General features: G+C 38.8%; 2 protein-coding genes across 8 annotated transcripts in view; one reads left to right on the forward strand and one right to left on the reverse strand.

Annotated features, from left to right (window-relative positions):
• The window catches only part of LOC309627590 (uncharacterized protein), a 564,483-nt gene that overhangs the window by 361,358 nt on the left and 187,223 nt on the right, over nt 1-15,902 (reverse strand). The window lies entirely within an intron of this gene.
• Nucleotides 13,485-15,902, forward strand: part of NDST3 (N-deacetylase and N-sulfotransferase 3) — a 160,213-nt gene continuing 157,795 nt past the window's right edge. Inside the window, exon 1 of one of the 2 annotated variants that reach the window (XM_082389622.1) lies at nt 13,485-14,211. The gene's annotated coding sequence lies outside the window, so the exon portion shown is untranslated. The remainder of the gene's footprint in view (nt 14,212-15,902) is intronic. The other variant, XM_082389623.1, reaches the window with a different exon arrangement.

Here is a 15,902-nt window from a genome sequence, read left to right on the forward strand (position 1 = left end):
ACTGATGAAGAGAAGGAAAGGAGAGGAAGGCAGGTCAAAGGAAGGGACAGTAGATTAGGTTGCTAGAGGATGCTGCACCATTAAAAGAGCTTTAACATTTGAATGTGACTATAAAGAGAATTTTTAAGTATTAAAAAGTATTAGTTACATAGTCAATCCAATCCTCCAGAAAACAATTAAGTGGGGTCAGATGGTTGCAAACACTGAGACTTTTCTAAAACAGGTTCCTGCTAAACTACTGAAATTAAACTCTCACATACACACCCTACCCTTCACCTGCTATTACCCTGGACACTCTGTGGCTGTGGGTTTTTTTTTTTTTTTTTCTGCTAAATGAAACAATGAAATCAGGCTAGGTACCATGATTCACTGAAAGTCAGTCCCATAGGTAAGCTTCTCTGACCCCTTAAACACCCTCACTCCTCCCCAGACTAGCTCAGGTTGCCTGATACTCATTCTCATCACCCTGTATGTTTTCACTGCAGCACTAAAGATAGTACATGATAATTGTAAGTAATGTTGTACTTAAATTAACTGTCAATTTAGCTGTGTAATGACAATGTGAAAGTCAGGAGGTCAGGGTCTGCTGCAATCTTTCTAACTCACCACTACATTTCTGCAGCACATTATATACATATATCAATACATAGATGCCCCATATATATTTGATGATGGTGTAAATATAACTCATTCAATAATGAAATGAGCCTGAGTTTTGAAATTAAATTTTTGCCAATCATCTTTTTTTCTTTTCTTTTTCTTTCCCCTCTCTCTTACCCACCACATACCCAATCTACCTCAAAGGTCACCATCAGTGTGCTTATTTTGGAACATTACTTCCTAAGACTGATTTTCTTCTTCTACACAATTATAATACATTTTGCTGAGCTTTTATCTACTGATACATTATATAACAGCATACAAAGAGCTCCAACATGTGACAAGTTCTTGTTTTCTGTCTCATTGCCATCCCTGTTGCTATTAATGTGTAGAGGTTCTATCATTACTCTTTGTCAAAATGGTTAATTTCTTAGGTAAAGGAGTTATATAAAACTCACAGAGACAAACATGTATATAAAATAACCAAGACTGACTTCAAGGAATGCTAACACACAGTCTATTATTTATAAAGTAATATAAATTAAGTTGACATGGTTCTCCTGGCTTCATTTTGTTTAAATTCTATCCTATAATGAAAAGTAAGAGTTTTCTATATTGAGTTAAAGTTAAGATTTTTCACAAGAGCCAGAAAGCTGTTGCCCCCAGAATAGTCAGGCTTGGATAAAAAATACTTCTATTACCATCCCAAGCCCTTTAATCCAGTTTAAGATTTTTTCGCTTGCTGTAAATACAAGGCTATGACAAGTTTTAGAACTCTAGAGGGTCTGCACTAACCCTATTCCCTGCCCTGATCAACAAGAGAATTGAGTTATAAATGTATAATTTATATATAAAACCATAGGCACAAACTGTGAATGGAATCTTTCAAAGATTAATTCTTAAGTATAGGTTACATACAGGGCTTAAGGAAAAGAACATTTTAAGATCTGGATTCATTCGTCCAATCAACACTTATTTATCTTTTCCAGAGGGCTGAGCTCTACCTTCCGGAGGGAAAATAAAATGATCATGGATTCCCGAGTAAAATGAGACTTTAGAGAAAAATCTTTGGGTTTAACCAATAGGTTCCAGTAATTTCATTTCGTTTCTGTGTACGTGTTTGATTTCAAGTGTGAGTTTTAAGAAAAATGAATGAGGGCATCTACTGTTTTTTTTTCTCAGAAGGCAGAAGATGCTGAACAACACAAATCTGATGCTAAGTGAGCTGAGTTCCCATCTTCTATTTCTTCTATGACTACTGAGAGCTCTTGCTCATGTCTGAGGGAGAAAAACTATACACATAAATTCTCCCTATCCCAATTAAATTTTCATCTATTTATACTCACAGTTCTCTAATTCAAATGTTTGGCGGAGAATTCAGTCCAAACGCCTCAAGCCTAAGAATATTGGATATGTCAATCCACAATGTACAGGGCATCTCAATTTTCTCTGCTATTTCTCTTTTTTCTAACAACTTTTTATATCACTATTCCAAAGATACTTTCAGAGGAGCAAAATAAAATTAATTCATACAACTCCTACTTCTTGAATATTTATTATTTTCTTCAACCTCTTGAAATCGAAGGATCAGATATAATGGAGAAACATCATTATAGGTAGGGAAAGTATTCTGGGGTCTTTCTATGAAGGCTGTTTTCACACAGATTGAAAGAGAAATCATCCATTTTACTCTCACAATGAATCTCTCTTGTACTACATGGCATGAGGCCAAGCTATAAAATGATGTTTTAATGTTGCGAGCTAGATCAAAGAAACACGTTAATGATGTTTGGTCCTGCCTGAATATTGAGATAGCTTTGAAGACTCACACAGTATGTTCTACAATCTGATGATTGCTTGTATTTCCCCATTAAAATGAAACAAAACAACAGTTATTTCAATACTTTATGCTAAACCTATAGATATGAATATATGTTTATACTGCCAAATAGTCATCACCCAAGGCTGGTAGTTAACTACATACATTATGATCAGAACAGAAGAACTTAAACTAGTTGCACATTAGGGAAATAGCTATTTTTGAGGACAAAGCATTTGAAAATTAAACAAAAATGATAGAAAATAATGTGTAGAGGTATTTTTTGGCTAAGAAATAAAAACAACTTTTAATGACAGAATATAATAAGGTGATTTCCTTTATCAGGGACAATGTAAAACATTACCAATTATCTAAGAAAATAACTTCTTTCTCTTCTTTAGTTCATTTTAAATGACCACTGTTGTGCAAGGCCCTGTACCTGGGGCAGCGGAAGACACAAAATGAACCGGGGAGGGATACAGCCCTCAAGGAGGTAAAAGTGTAGCATCTGTTACCCTGTTTCCAAATCTTGCTACTTTTTACTATGCCAAAGGACCTATAGTTTTTAACAAACCATTTCCGTTTCATTGATAGTTTACCTAATTGACTATTAGAAGCAAATTAAAATCCTGACTTTAGGTGGGACCTTCAAGATGGCGGAGGAGTAACACATGGAAATCACCTTCCTCCCCAAAAATACATCAAAATTACATCTACATGTGGAACAACTCCTACAGAATACCTACTGAATGCTGGCAGAAGACCTCAGATTTCCTGAAAGTTCAGAGAGTGAAGTAAGAGGTACTAACTGGTATAAACCAAGAAAAATCTATAGGATACACAGCAAAGGATTGGGCTGTGGGCAGACTAGACCGAACAAAAACTGCTGGGATTTCTAAGCTCCAGAGGCAAAAAGCCGTGAGGCTGACAGGATCTTGGTGCTCCCGCCGGGTGTCAGACCTGTGCCTCGGAGGTGGGAGAGCTGAGTTCAGGACATTCGTCCACCAGAGACCTCCTGGCTCCATGCAATATCAAACGGTGAAAGTTCTCCTCGAGATCGCCAACTCAACGCTAAGACCCAGCTCCACTAAATGACCAGCAAGCTACAGTGCTGGACACCCTCTGCCAAACAACTAGCAAGACAGGAACACAGCCCCATCCATTAGCAGAGAGGCTGCCTAAAATCATGATAAGTACACAGAAACCTCAAAACACACCAACAGATGCGGTCCTGCCCACCAGAAAGACAAGATCCAGCCTCATCCACCAGAACACAGGCACCACTCCCCTACAGCAGGAAGCCTACACAACCCACTGAACCAACCTTAGCCACTGGGGGCAGACACCAAAAACAATGGGAACTACAAACATGCAGCCTGCGAAAAGGAGACCCCAGACACAGTAAGTTAAGCAAAATGAGAAGACAGAGAAACACACAGCAGATGAAGGAGCAAGGCAAAAACCCACCAGACCTAACAAATGAAGAGGAAATAGGCAGTCTACCTGAAAAAGAATTCAGACTAATGATAGTAAACATGATCCAAAATCTCAGGAATAGAATGGAGAAGATAAAAGAAACGTTTAACAAGAACCTAGAAGAACTAAAGAGCAAACAAACAATGATGAACAACACAGTAAATGAAATTAAAAATTCTCTAGAAGGGATCAATAGCAGAATAACTGAGGCAGAAGAACGGATAAGTGACCTGGAAGATAAAATAGTGGAAATAACTACTGCAGAGCAGAATAAAGAAAAAAGAATGGAAAGAATTGAGGACAGCCTCAGAGACCTCGGGGACAACATTAAATGCACCAACATTCAAATTACAGGGGTCCCAGAAGAAGAAGAGAAAAACAAAGGGTCTGAGAAAATATTTCAAGGAATTATACTTGAAAACTTCCCTAATATGGGAAACGAAATAGTCAATCAAGTCCAGGAAGTGCAGAGAGTCCCATACAGGATAAATCCAAGGAGAAACACGCCAAGACACATATTAATCAAACCATCAAAAAGTAAATACAGGGCTTCCCTGGTGGCGCAGTGGTTGAGGGTCTGCCTGCCAATGTGGGGGAAACGGGTTCGGGCCCTGGTCTGGGAGGATCCCACATGCCACGGAGCGACTAGGCCCGTGGGCCACAGCTGCTAAGCCTGCGCGTCTGGAGCCTGTGCTCCACAGCGGGAGAGGCCACGATGGTGAGAGGCCCGTGCACCGCGATGAGGAGTGGCCCCCGCTTGCCGCAACTGGGGAGGGCCCTCGCACAGAAGCGAAGACCCAACACAGCCAAAAAAATAAAAAAATATAAATAAATAAATTATTTTTTTTAAAAAAGTTCATTAAAAAAATACATATAAATAAATTAATTAATTAAAAAAAAGTTCATTTTAAAAAAAAAACTAAATACAAAGAAAAACTATTAAAAGCAGCAAGGGAAAAACAACAAATAACATACAAGGGAATCCCCATAAGGTTAACAGCTCATTTTTCAGCAGAAACTCTGCAAGCCAGAAGGGAGTGGTAGGACATATTTAAAGTGATGAAAGGGAAAAACCTACAACCAATATTACTCTACCCAGCAAGGACCTCATTCACATTCAATGGAGAAATTAAAACCTTACAGACAAGCAAAAGCTAAGAGAATTCAGCACCACCAAACCAGCTTTACAACAACTGCTAAAGGAACTTCTCTAGGGAGGAAACACAAGAGAAGGAAAAGACCTACAATAACAAACCCAAAACAGTTAAGAAAATGGTAACAGGAACATACATATCGATAACTACCTTAAATGTAAATGGATTAAATGCTGCAACCAAAAGACATAGACTGGCTGAATGGATACAAAAACAAGACCCGTATATATGCTGTCTATCAGAGACCCACTTCAGACCTACAGACACATACAGACTGAAAGTGAGGGGATGGAAAAAGATATTCCATGCAAAGGGAAATCAAAAGAAAGCTGGAGTAGCAATTCTCATATGAGACAAAATAGACTTTAAAATAAAGATTATTACAAGAGACAAAGACAGATACCACATAATGATCAAGGGATGAATCCAAGAAGAAGACATAACAATTGTAAATATTTATACACCCAACATAGGAGCACCTCAATACATAAGGCAAATACTAACACCCATAAAAGGGGAAATCGACAGTAACACAATCATAGTAGGGGACTTTGAAATGAAAATGAAAATAAATAAGGAAACACAAGCTTCAAATGATACATTAAACAAGATGGACTTAATTGATATATACAGGACATTCCATCCAAAAAGAACAGAATACACTTTCTTTTCAAGGGCTCATGGAACATTCTCCAGGACAGATCATATCTTGGGTCACAAACCAAGCCTTGGTAAATTTAAGAAAATTCAAATCGTATCAAGTATCTTTTCTGACCACAATGCTATGAGACTAAATAACAATTACAGGGAAAAAATCTGTAAAAAATACAAACACATGGAGGCTAAACAATACACTACTAAATAACCAAGAGATCACTGAAGAAATCAAAGAATACCTAGAAACAAATGACAATGAAAATACGACAACCCAAAATCTATGGGATGCAGCAAAAGCAGTTCTAAAAGGGAAGTTTATAGCATTACAATCCTACCTCAAGAAACAAGAAACATCTCAAATAAACAACCTAACCTTACACCGAAAGCAATTAGAGAAAGAAGAACAAAAAAACCCCAAAGTTCGTAGAAGGAAAAAAATCATAAAGATCAGATCAGAAATAAATGAAAAAGAAATGAAGGAAACAATAGCAAAGATCAATACAACTATAAGCTGGTTCTTTGGGAAGACAGACAAAATTGATAAGCCATTAGCCAGACTCATCAAGAAAAAAAGAGAGAAGACTCAAATCAATAGAATTAGAAATGAAAAAGGAGAAGTAACAACTGAAACTGCAGAAATACAAAGAATCATGAGAGATTACTACAAGCAACTATATGCCAATAAAATGGACAATCTGGAAGAAATGGACAAATTCTTAGAAAAGCACAACCTTCCGAGACTGAACCAGGAGGAAATAGAAAATATAAACAGATCAATCACAAGCACTGAAATTGAGACTGTGATTAAAAATCTTCCAACAAACAAAAGCCCAGGACTAGATGGCCTCACAGGCGAATTCTATCAAACATTTAGAGAAGAGCTAACACATATCTTTCTCAAACTCTTCGAAAACACAGCAGAGTGAGGAACACTCCCAATCTCAATCTACAAGGCCACCATCACCCTGATACCAAAACCAGACAAAGATGTCACAAAGAAAGAAAACTACAAGACACTATCACTGATGAACACAGATGCAAAAATCCTCAACAAAATACTAGCAAACAAAATCCAACAGCACATTAAAAGGATCATACACCATAATCATGTGGGGTTTATCCCAGGAATGCAAGGATTCTTTAATATATACAAATCAATCAATGTGATAAACCATATTAACAAACTGAAGGAGAAAAACCATACGATCATCTCAATAGATGCAGAAAAAGCTTTCAACAAAGTTCAACACCCATTTATGATAAAACCCTGCAGAAAGTAGGCATAGAGGGAACTTGTCTCAACATAATAAAGGTCATATATGAAAAACCCAGAGCCAACATCATTCTCAATGGTGGAAAACTGAAACCATTTCCACTAAGATAAGGAACAAGCCAAGGTTCTCCACTCTCACCACCATTATTCAACATAGTTTTGGAAGTTTTAGCCACAGCAATCAGAGAAGAAAACGAAATAAAAGGAATCTAAATTGGAAAAGAAGAAATAAAGATGTCACTGTTTGCAGATTACATGATACCAAACAGAGAGAATCCTAAAGACGCTACCAGAAAACTACTACAGCTAATCAATGAATTTGGTAAAGTAGCAGGATACAAAATTAATGCACAGAAATCTCTTGCATTCCTATATACTAATGATGAAAAATCTGAAAGATAAATTAAGGAAACACTCCCATTTATCACTGCAACAAAAAGAATAAAATACCTAGGAATAAACCTACCTAAGGAGACAAAAGACCTGTATGCAGAAAACCATAAGACACTGATGAAAGAAATTAAAGATGATACAAGAAGATGGAGAGATACACCACGCTTTTGGATTGGAAGAATCAACATTGTGAAAATGACTATACTACCCAAAGCAATCTACACATTCAATGCAATCCCTATCAAACTACCAATGGCATTTTTCACAGAACTCGTACAAAAAATTTCACAATTTGAATGGAAACACAAAAGACCCTGAATAGCCAAAGCAATCTTGAGAAAGAAAAATGGAGCTCAAGGATTCAGGCTCCTGGACTTCAGACTATACTACAAAGCTACAGTAATCAAGACAGTATGGTACTGCCACAAAAACAGAAATATAGATGAATGGAACAGGATAGAAACCCCAGAGATAAACCCACACACATATGGTCACCTTATTTTTGACAGTGGAGGCAAGAATATACAGTGGAGAAAAGACAGCCTCTTCAATAAGTGGTGCTGGGAAAACTGGACAGCTACATGAAAAAGAATGAAATTAGAACACTCACTAACACCATACACAAAAATAAGCTCAAAATGGACTAAAGACCTAAATGTAAGGCCAGACACTATCAAACTCTTAGAGAAAAACATAGGCAGAACACTCTATGACATAAATCACAGCAAGATCCTTTTTGACCCACCTCCTAGAGAAATGGAAATAAAAACACAAATAAACAAATGGGACCTAATGAAATTTAAAAGCTGTTGCACAGCAAAGGAAACCATAAACAAGACAAAAAGACAACCCTCAGAATGGGAGAAAATATTTGCAAATGAAGCAACTGACAAAGGATTAATCTCCAAAATTTACAAGCAGCTCATGCAGCTGAATATCAAAAAAACAAACAACCCAATCTAAAAATGGGCAGAAGACCTAAATAGACATTTCTCCAAAGAAGATATACAGATTGCCAACAAACATGTGAAAGGATGCTCAACGTCACTAATCATTAGAGAAATGCAAATCAAAAATACAATGAGGTATCACCTCACACTGATCAGAATGGTCATCACCAAAAAATCTATAAGCAATAAATGCTGGAGAAGGTGTGGAGGAAAAGGAACCCTCTCGCACTGTTGGTGGGAATGTAAATTGGTACAGCCACTATGGAGAACAGTATGAAGGTTCCTGAAAAAACTAAAAATAGAACTACCATACAACCCAGCAATCCCACTACTGGGCATATACCCTGAGAAGACCATAATTCAAAAAGAGTCATGTACCAAAATGTTCATTGCAGCTCTATTTACAATAGCCAGGACATGGAAGCAACCTAAGTGTCCATCAACAGATGAATGGATAAAGAAGATGTGGCACATATATACAATGGAATATTACTCAGCCATAAAAAGAAACGATATTGAGTTATTTGTAGTGAGGTGGATGGACCTAGAGTCTGTCATACAGAGTGAAGTAAGTCAGAAAGAGAAAAACAAATACCGTATGCTAACACATATATATGGAATCTAAAAAACAACAACAACAACAAAAAAAGGTTTTGGAGAACCTAGGGGCAGGACAGGAATAAAGATGCAGAGGCAGAGAATGGACTTGAGGACACGGGGGGGGGGGGGGAGGGTAAGCAGGGACGAAGTGAGAGAGTGGCATGGACATATATACACTACCAAATGTAAAATAGATAGCTAGTGGGGAGCAGCCGCATAGCACAGGGAGATCAGCTCAGTGCTTTGTGTCCACCTAGAGGGGTGGGATAGGGAGGGTGGGAGGGAAACACAAGAGGGAGGAGATATTGGGATGTATGTATATGTATAGCCGATTCACTGTTATGAAGCAGAAACTAACACACCATTCTAAAGCAATTATACTTCAATAAAGATGTTAAAAAAAAATCCTGACTTTACTGTATATTTATTATGAGTAACATAAAAAAAGAGAATGTTTTAAAATCCAAATAATTTATACAATAATAAATGTTCATTCTTATAGACCCACATAAAGACACAACCTTTGTTCTCAATAATGCTCTAATGCAAGGGATCTTAAAGTGTAGTCTCAGGTAAGCAGTATCTGCTTCACCTGGCAGCTTGTTAAAAATGCAAATTCTCCGGCCCTACCCGACTCCTAGTGAATCAGAAACTCTGGGGTGGGGCCCACCAACCTGTGATTTAATAAGCCTTCCAGATTATACTGATGCACCCTAAAATTTGAGCACCACTGCTCTAATCTAGTCTATTAAGTTTAAATTGGTGTTTTATAAAATAAGACAAGATTTTCATACTACTAATTCAACCTTGTACACTTTTCACAGGCATGTTTGCAAGGAGATTTAGAGGCAGGTAAAATTCATCTTTTCTGTGGCTTTTGAGAAGCCGGATACCACTTCCATTTCTCTTCCTCCTAACCAGTCATTTGGGGGAGGTTTTTGGTTTTGATCTATTTTCAGTTAACATCTCTTGAGACAACGAAGAAAGTTGGGGTACATGTCCTTGAGCTGAGTTAGCAGTTTCTAGCTAGAATATGCTTTCTTTCAAATCTTCATCCATTACCTTTCAGCAGCTTAACAGTGTCATTGATTACTATAACTATAGATTCAAGCTGAATATTTTCAAGAAAAGTAATACTACACTTACTAGCTATTTCAGGTCAGAAATACTGATGTATTCTTTATTAACACTTGCATTTTTTAAAACTTGTTAGAATAGTATGTTGCTTTAATTTAGACACTGAAAAATAGAAGACTCTGCAAATTGAAATGAGTTTTCCAATCCTTCATAATCATCACCTCCACATAGAAGTATTTAGAGGAAGGGGAAAAAAAACCATCAAAAGATACAAATAATTTTTAAACTATACAAGGCATAAATTCTTAAATCTCCATCATTCAGTGTCTTATTTCAGAGTGACTAAATACAAGGGTTGAATATTTCAATATACAGAAGTGTATAGTTTTGTTCTTTTTCTTTTTAATGGTTTCCACAGGTATTTGATTTACAGAGCTGGGTCTCTGATAAATATTTTTCATATCACCTCAGGGCTTCTCAGAGGTTAACAGAAGCCTGAACTTCCATTTTTGAGGTCCCCAGTATTTACGTAAATAGTAATAGTAGATATGCTAAAGGTAGATACAAAAACTGTGGTTTATCCCATAAGTCTAAACTAAATCTAACACATTTATCACATTAAAAAATATTGTAGGGCTTCCCTGGTGACGCAGTGGTTGAGAATTTGCCTGCCAATGCAGGGGACACAGGTTCAAGCCCTGGTCTGGGAAGATGGCACATGCCGCGGAGCAACTAGGCCCGTGAGCCACAACTACTGAGCCTGCGCGTCTGGAGCTTGTGCTCCGCAACAAGAGAGGCCACGATAGTGAGAGGCTCGCGCACCGCGATGAAGAGTGGCCCCCGCTTGCCGCAACTAGAGAAAGCCCTCACACAGAAACGAAGACCCAACACAGCCAAAAAAAATTAATTAATTAATTAATTAATTTTTTAAAAAAATATTGTATAAGTTCATTTAGAGATTATAATAAATTTGAGCTTCTTCACAAATGTGAGACACTGGGCTAGAACATCTTCTCCACCTCTACTTCGGCCACTGCCACAGGTTCTTTGCTGTCTAAAATGAGTGTTGCATAAACTGGAATCTCTTGGGAGGAAAAATTATTCCCTGGCCTTAATACTCCTGGGTTAGGGAAGAAGACAGGAAGGAAAGGCTAGAGGGGACAAGGGTTGACACTGCTATCTATTGCCTCTTTACCTTCTGCTGGGCAAGTAAAGAGGAAGGAAATATAGGCAACATATCTATCTGCTATTACACTGGCTTAAATTTCATATGTGCACAGATGGGAACTTGTGGAATAGAGCTATAAGACTTGACTATCTCATAAGAAAAAAACACAGAATCCTAAGGTGTCTGTACTTCCAGTTCAATGGTTAGAGTAGCAATCACTGGTGAAGGTAGCAATTCTCCCCAAAGATTCAGGAAATTTCTGCCTCCAATCAAAGATTCATGAATCTTTTCTATTTCCTGAAATCTTGCAGAGGAGCCTCACCTCCTACCCCTATATCAATACATAAGTAACAGAAGAGCAGGGAAGGTTCCTGCTTTTATTTTCTTACTAAAATATTATTTAATATTTAGTAGGTGGACCATTTAGTAGATGTTCAATAACTTTTTTTTATTTTTATAACTGTAATGAAGACTGTAAAGGTGCTTGGATGACAGAGCAAGTTCTCTGGAAAAGACGCATTTAAAAAAAAAAAATTCTTACAATTCCTGAAAGGCACAAGACTCTCGAGGGGGTGGGGTGGGGGGGGAAACCACAACAAAATTAATTAATTAATTTAAAAAACCAATCTAATACATGTCATCTGGCAAAAGAATTCTACCATCTTGACATTTTCATAGGCTTCCAGAAGGAGTAATTCGTTCAGTTACTTCTGTAACCTCTTTATCAAAAGAGCAAAAAGAATACACAACTTTCAGGCTTTTTAAAATTCCAAGCTAACTCAAAACATGAGAATCTAATCGAAGGTCTCTCTATACAGTATCCAAATGCCCCCTTAAAGTTAATAAACGACCAAAATGTTTAATTTCTGTATCATTTGGGTCTCTTTCAATTCCAACAAGGCAGACATTTCAATTCAAACTGCCTTAAGACAAAACTGAATTTGGTGATTTGTATTTGAAAATATCCAAAGTTAAGACCTTTTTTCAGCAGCAGCTGGGTTCAGAGCTCAAATATCCCCATCTAGGTTTAGCTTTCCTCCAACCCTCAGGTATGCCTGAGTATTTGCTTCATTCTCAGACTTCACATGGTGACACAAAGAAGCTCTAAGCTCACAACTCACTCTGCAAAGTCCAATGGAAGGGAGTCCCTTCCTTAAGGGAGCCAAAAAAAGTCCCAAAACGGTGCTTTCTTGTCTCTGATTGGCCAGACTTGGTCATATACTTTTCTGTAAACCAGTCCTAGCTACCAGGAAGACATAATGCTTCTAATGGCCACACCTGAGTCGTGGGTCACCCAGTGAGTCAGAGTAGTGGCTGACATCACCTGAAGCTTATGGGCCGAGGGGTGCTGGTACGATCCTCAGAATAAATGAGGTTACTGTTTCCATGAAGAGGAGCGAGTAGCTGCGAAGCAAAACCACAAATATCCACTACAAGTTATCATTAGTAGATCCACTTCCCCCACTTATTAAAACTGTCACATATGCTATGTTAGTGGGTCAAAATGGAATCTAAAAGAAAAAAACAAAAAAAAAATCATTCGATTGAGGCTCCTGATCAACCTATAGTTTAGAAGAGCGTAACCTCACACCTCGTATCCAAAATGTTGCTCCAGTTGTTGGCCTTCCATTTTTCTTCAGGAGCTGGAACACGTGGCCTTTAGAAAGCCCGCAAATGGAGGCAATTCCCGGCTTACAACCTCGAAGCCGCCCGCCGCGCTCTACCAGATCCAGTGTCACAGGCGGGAGCGCGACCAGAGGGGACGACGAGGGTGTGCCCCCCCTTTCCCAGCGCCGCCTCAAGGACTCGCACCCACTTCCCGCGCGGCGCAACCCTTCTCATCCTTGTTGGCCGTTACCAATACTGCCCGCAGTGGCCGTCGGAACCGGACGACAGGGGCGGGACGCCCGGGGTCTCCAAGCCGAGGGCCGGGCAGGCAGACCCGGGTGCGAGGCGGGCGGATGGGGGCGCCTCCAGCCCCCCGGCTCCCGCCTTCTCCCCTTAAGCCGGCGGGCGGGCGGGCGCAGGCGGGTCGCGAGCCGGGAGGCAGCGTGAGGGCGGCGCCGGCGCTGCCGGGCGCGTCCCGAGGCCGCGGAGCGCGTCGGAGCGAGCGCACGAGTCCCCCGCGCGCCCGCCGCGCTCGCCCCGCGGCCGCTACCGCCCGGCGCCGCCCGCGCTCCCGGATCCGCGAGGCACCCACCGGCCGCGGCCGCGGGGACCCGGGCGCGCGAGGGGAGGGGCCGCCCCCGCCGGGCTCCCGGCACCACGTCGCCCCTGAGAGAAGCCCGAACGGCGGGGCCGCCGCGAGGAGCCGCGGAGACCGAGGACCCGGGAAGGAGGATCCCGCGGAAGCCCGCAGCCCGAGGGACCCACCAGGGACCGGGCGGTCCTCGCCCAGACACCGGCCCCCGGCGACTTGAAATGCGGACTCCAGAGGCGGCGCGCACGGTCAGGGCAAGTTTCTCGCGGTTTGAGGGGGTCCCGAAACCGCCTCTCGTTTTATTTAATCGTCCTTTCCCTACTGTTTTAAATAAGTTTATTTAGACAGTGGAGGAAAAAAAAAAAAAAAAAAGCTTCCTGGATGACTGTAGGTTTGTAAATATAATCCCGAAAGTTTTGCATGGTGTGGTTATTTGCTTATGCAGATTTATTAACCTGTTAACTCTTCAGCTAGACAGAAAATTGACATTTTAAATATTGTTTGAGGAACATTACAAGTTCGCTGCTGCGTTCAGGCATTGTGTTATTTATCAGCTTAGTTAGCATCTGTCTTCCCGAAGTGGTACCCAAACCTGTCCCTTGCCGACCGGTCTTGCATGTGACACTCTTGCCCTCTAGTGCCTCAGCAGCTTGGTAGCAGTTTGATGGCTAATATTAATGAGATGTTACATAACACAAGGGTACTGGGCCTGAACTGGTATTGCTGCCACTTTTTACAAAAGCCAAAAGGCTGAGCCGGTGGTAGTGGATACTGCTGCTTCAGTTTCTTTTCTATCTAATGAAACTTTCTCAAGCGTTTTCAGTTCTTTCTGTTTTAATTCCAGGTAAGTGTATCTATTTATTTATACTATACATTAATGGCTCACTCATAAATGTAGGAGTAGCAACTTTGTTTTTAATTAATCTAAGAATTTCGGGATTGAATAAGTGCCTAATTTGATCTTTATAGACGAAATAGACCATTTAATTAAATTGAGTGAAACAAAGAACTGTCTTATCCTGGTGTCATTTTAAAGCTTCTCTTTTATAAAATTAAAGTGTTAAGGGGAATGATCCCTTATAATTGTTTAAGATCTCCACCAAGAACTTGTAATTATTCTGCAGTAGATTTGTTAGACAGAACAAATGTCTGTTGCTTGACGGACTAGAAATTTGTAAGCAACATCAGAGATTTAAACTGTAACTACCTGTTTACCTATACAGTAATGATCCTCAACAAATCTTTCTATTTGATGCAATTCATTTTATAAACATTATTTAAAATTATACAGTTAATAAAATTAAATGCAACTGGCAAGAAATAGCCTAAGTATTGAATACAGAAGCTTTAAATTAAAAGAAAATACATATTCTTCCATTTAATATATCCATTTTTTTTGAAGAAGAAGAACTAAGTTTCATTTTTTTAAGGGGTTTACCTAGATCATCTTCCAACTAGTTCTAGTTCTTCTAATATCTGGAAACTATTTAAGCCTCAAACTCATTTAAAGTTGAAATTTATCCATATTCTTTATAAACATATTGGAGTACGGCAACATATATAATCTGGAAGAGTTTAAAGGAATTCATTCCTAAATAATGTAAACAACTAAATCTTAATATTAAAATACAAATCAGATATTGAGACACATGAGACACTGACCTCAAATCCACTTTTTCTTTTTCTTAGAAAATATATTGTAAACTATTGAACAGTGCTGTTCACCACTAGAGAGCAGAGTGAGGTGGAAGAGAAACTCTCAAACATCTGATATTCACCTGAAGGGCATTTTGTCCCTTTTTCTTTAGCCGTAGCTCCCTATTAATATTGTATTTGAGAAGTAGATTTCAAAAATAAATTTGAAAGAGATTCTTTTGGAAAATAGTACTGAACATATCAAGAGGCTTGCCTTAACAGAAACTCTTTTCCTTTTCTTTCTCCAGTTAACACAGACAGTATCTGCCACCTCTCTGATATTTTTATTGTTTTTCTTTATGGTCTTGATGGTAAAGCAGAAGCCGTCTTTCTTTGTCTAAGTAAATATTGATATTAAACTGGTCACATGAGTTAATTTTCTTCATAGTCTTTAGAATAAAGATTCTCACATTACTAAAATATTTTAGATAAAATAAAACTTTTATCTTTCTAGAGAGATTTGTTATAGTTCAGTTCAGTTGAGTTATAGTATACCGTTTCTTTTAATACATTTTCTTGAGTAAACTATTGTTTCTGAAGATTATGGCAAATATTAGAGTAATTTGTGGTATAACTGAAAGGTTTGTTGAAAAAAATATAGTGGAAGAGATACCCAGGCATTTGAGGTTCTTTTTTTTCTGAACAATATATCCTGCTGAAGAAGTTATTATGAGCTAGAATCTATAAATTCAAAGGTTGACTTGTCATTCAGAATTTTAAAATGATAAAGAAATTACAAAATTTTCTTTTAATTCAGGGAATCTTATATGACTTCCTTGAATCCTGGTTGAATCTCAACTGCTCTTTGGTGATTAGTGGCAACTTTTAAATTTAAATAAA

This window comes from Balaenoptera borealis (genome assembly GCF_965194805.1).
Source record: "Balaenoptera borealis genome assembly, chromosome: 4".
Taxonomy (NCBI): domain Eukaryota; kingdom Metazoa; phylum Chordata; class Mammalia; order Artiodactyla; family Balaenopteridae; genus Balaenoptera; species Balaenoptera borealis.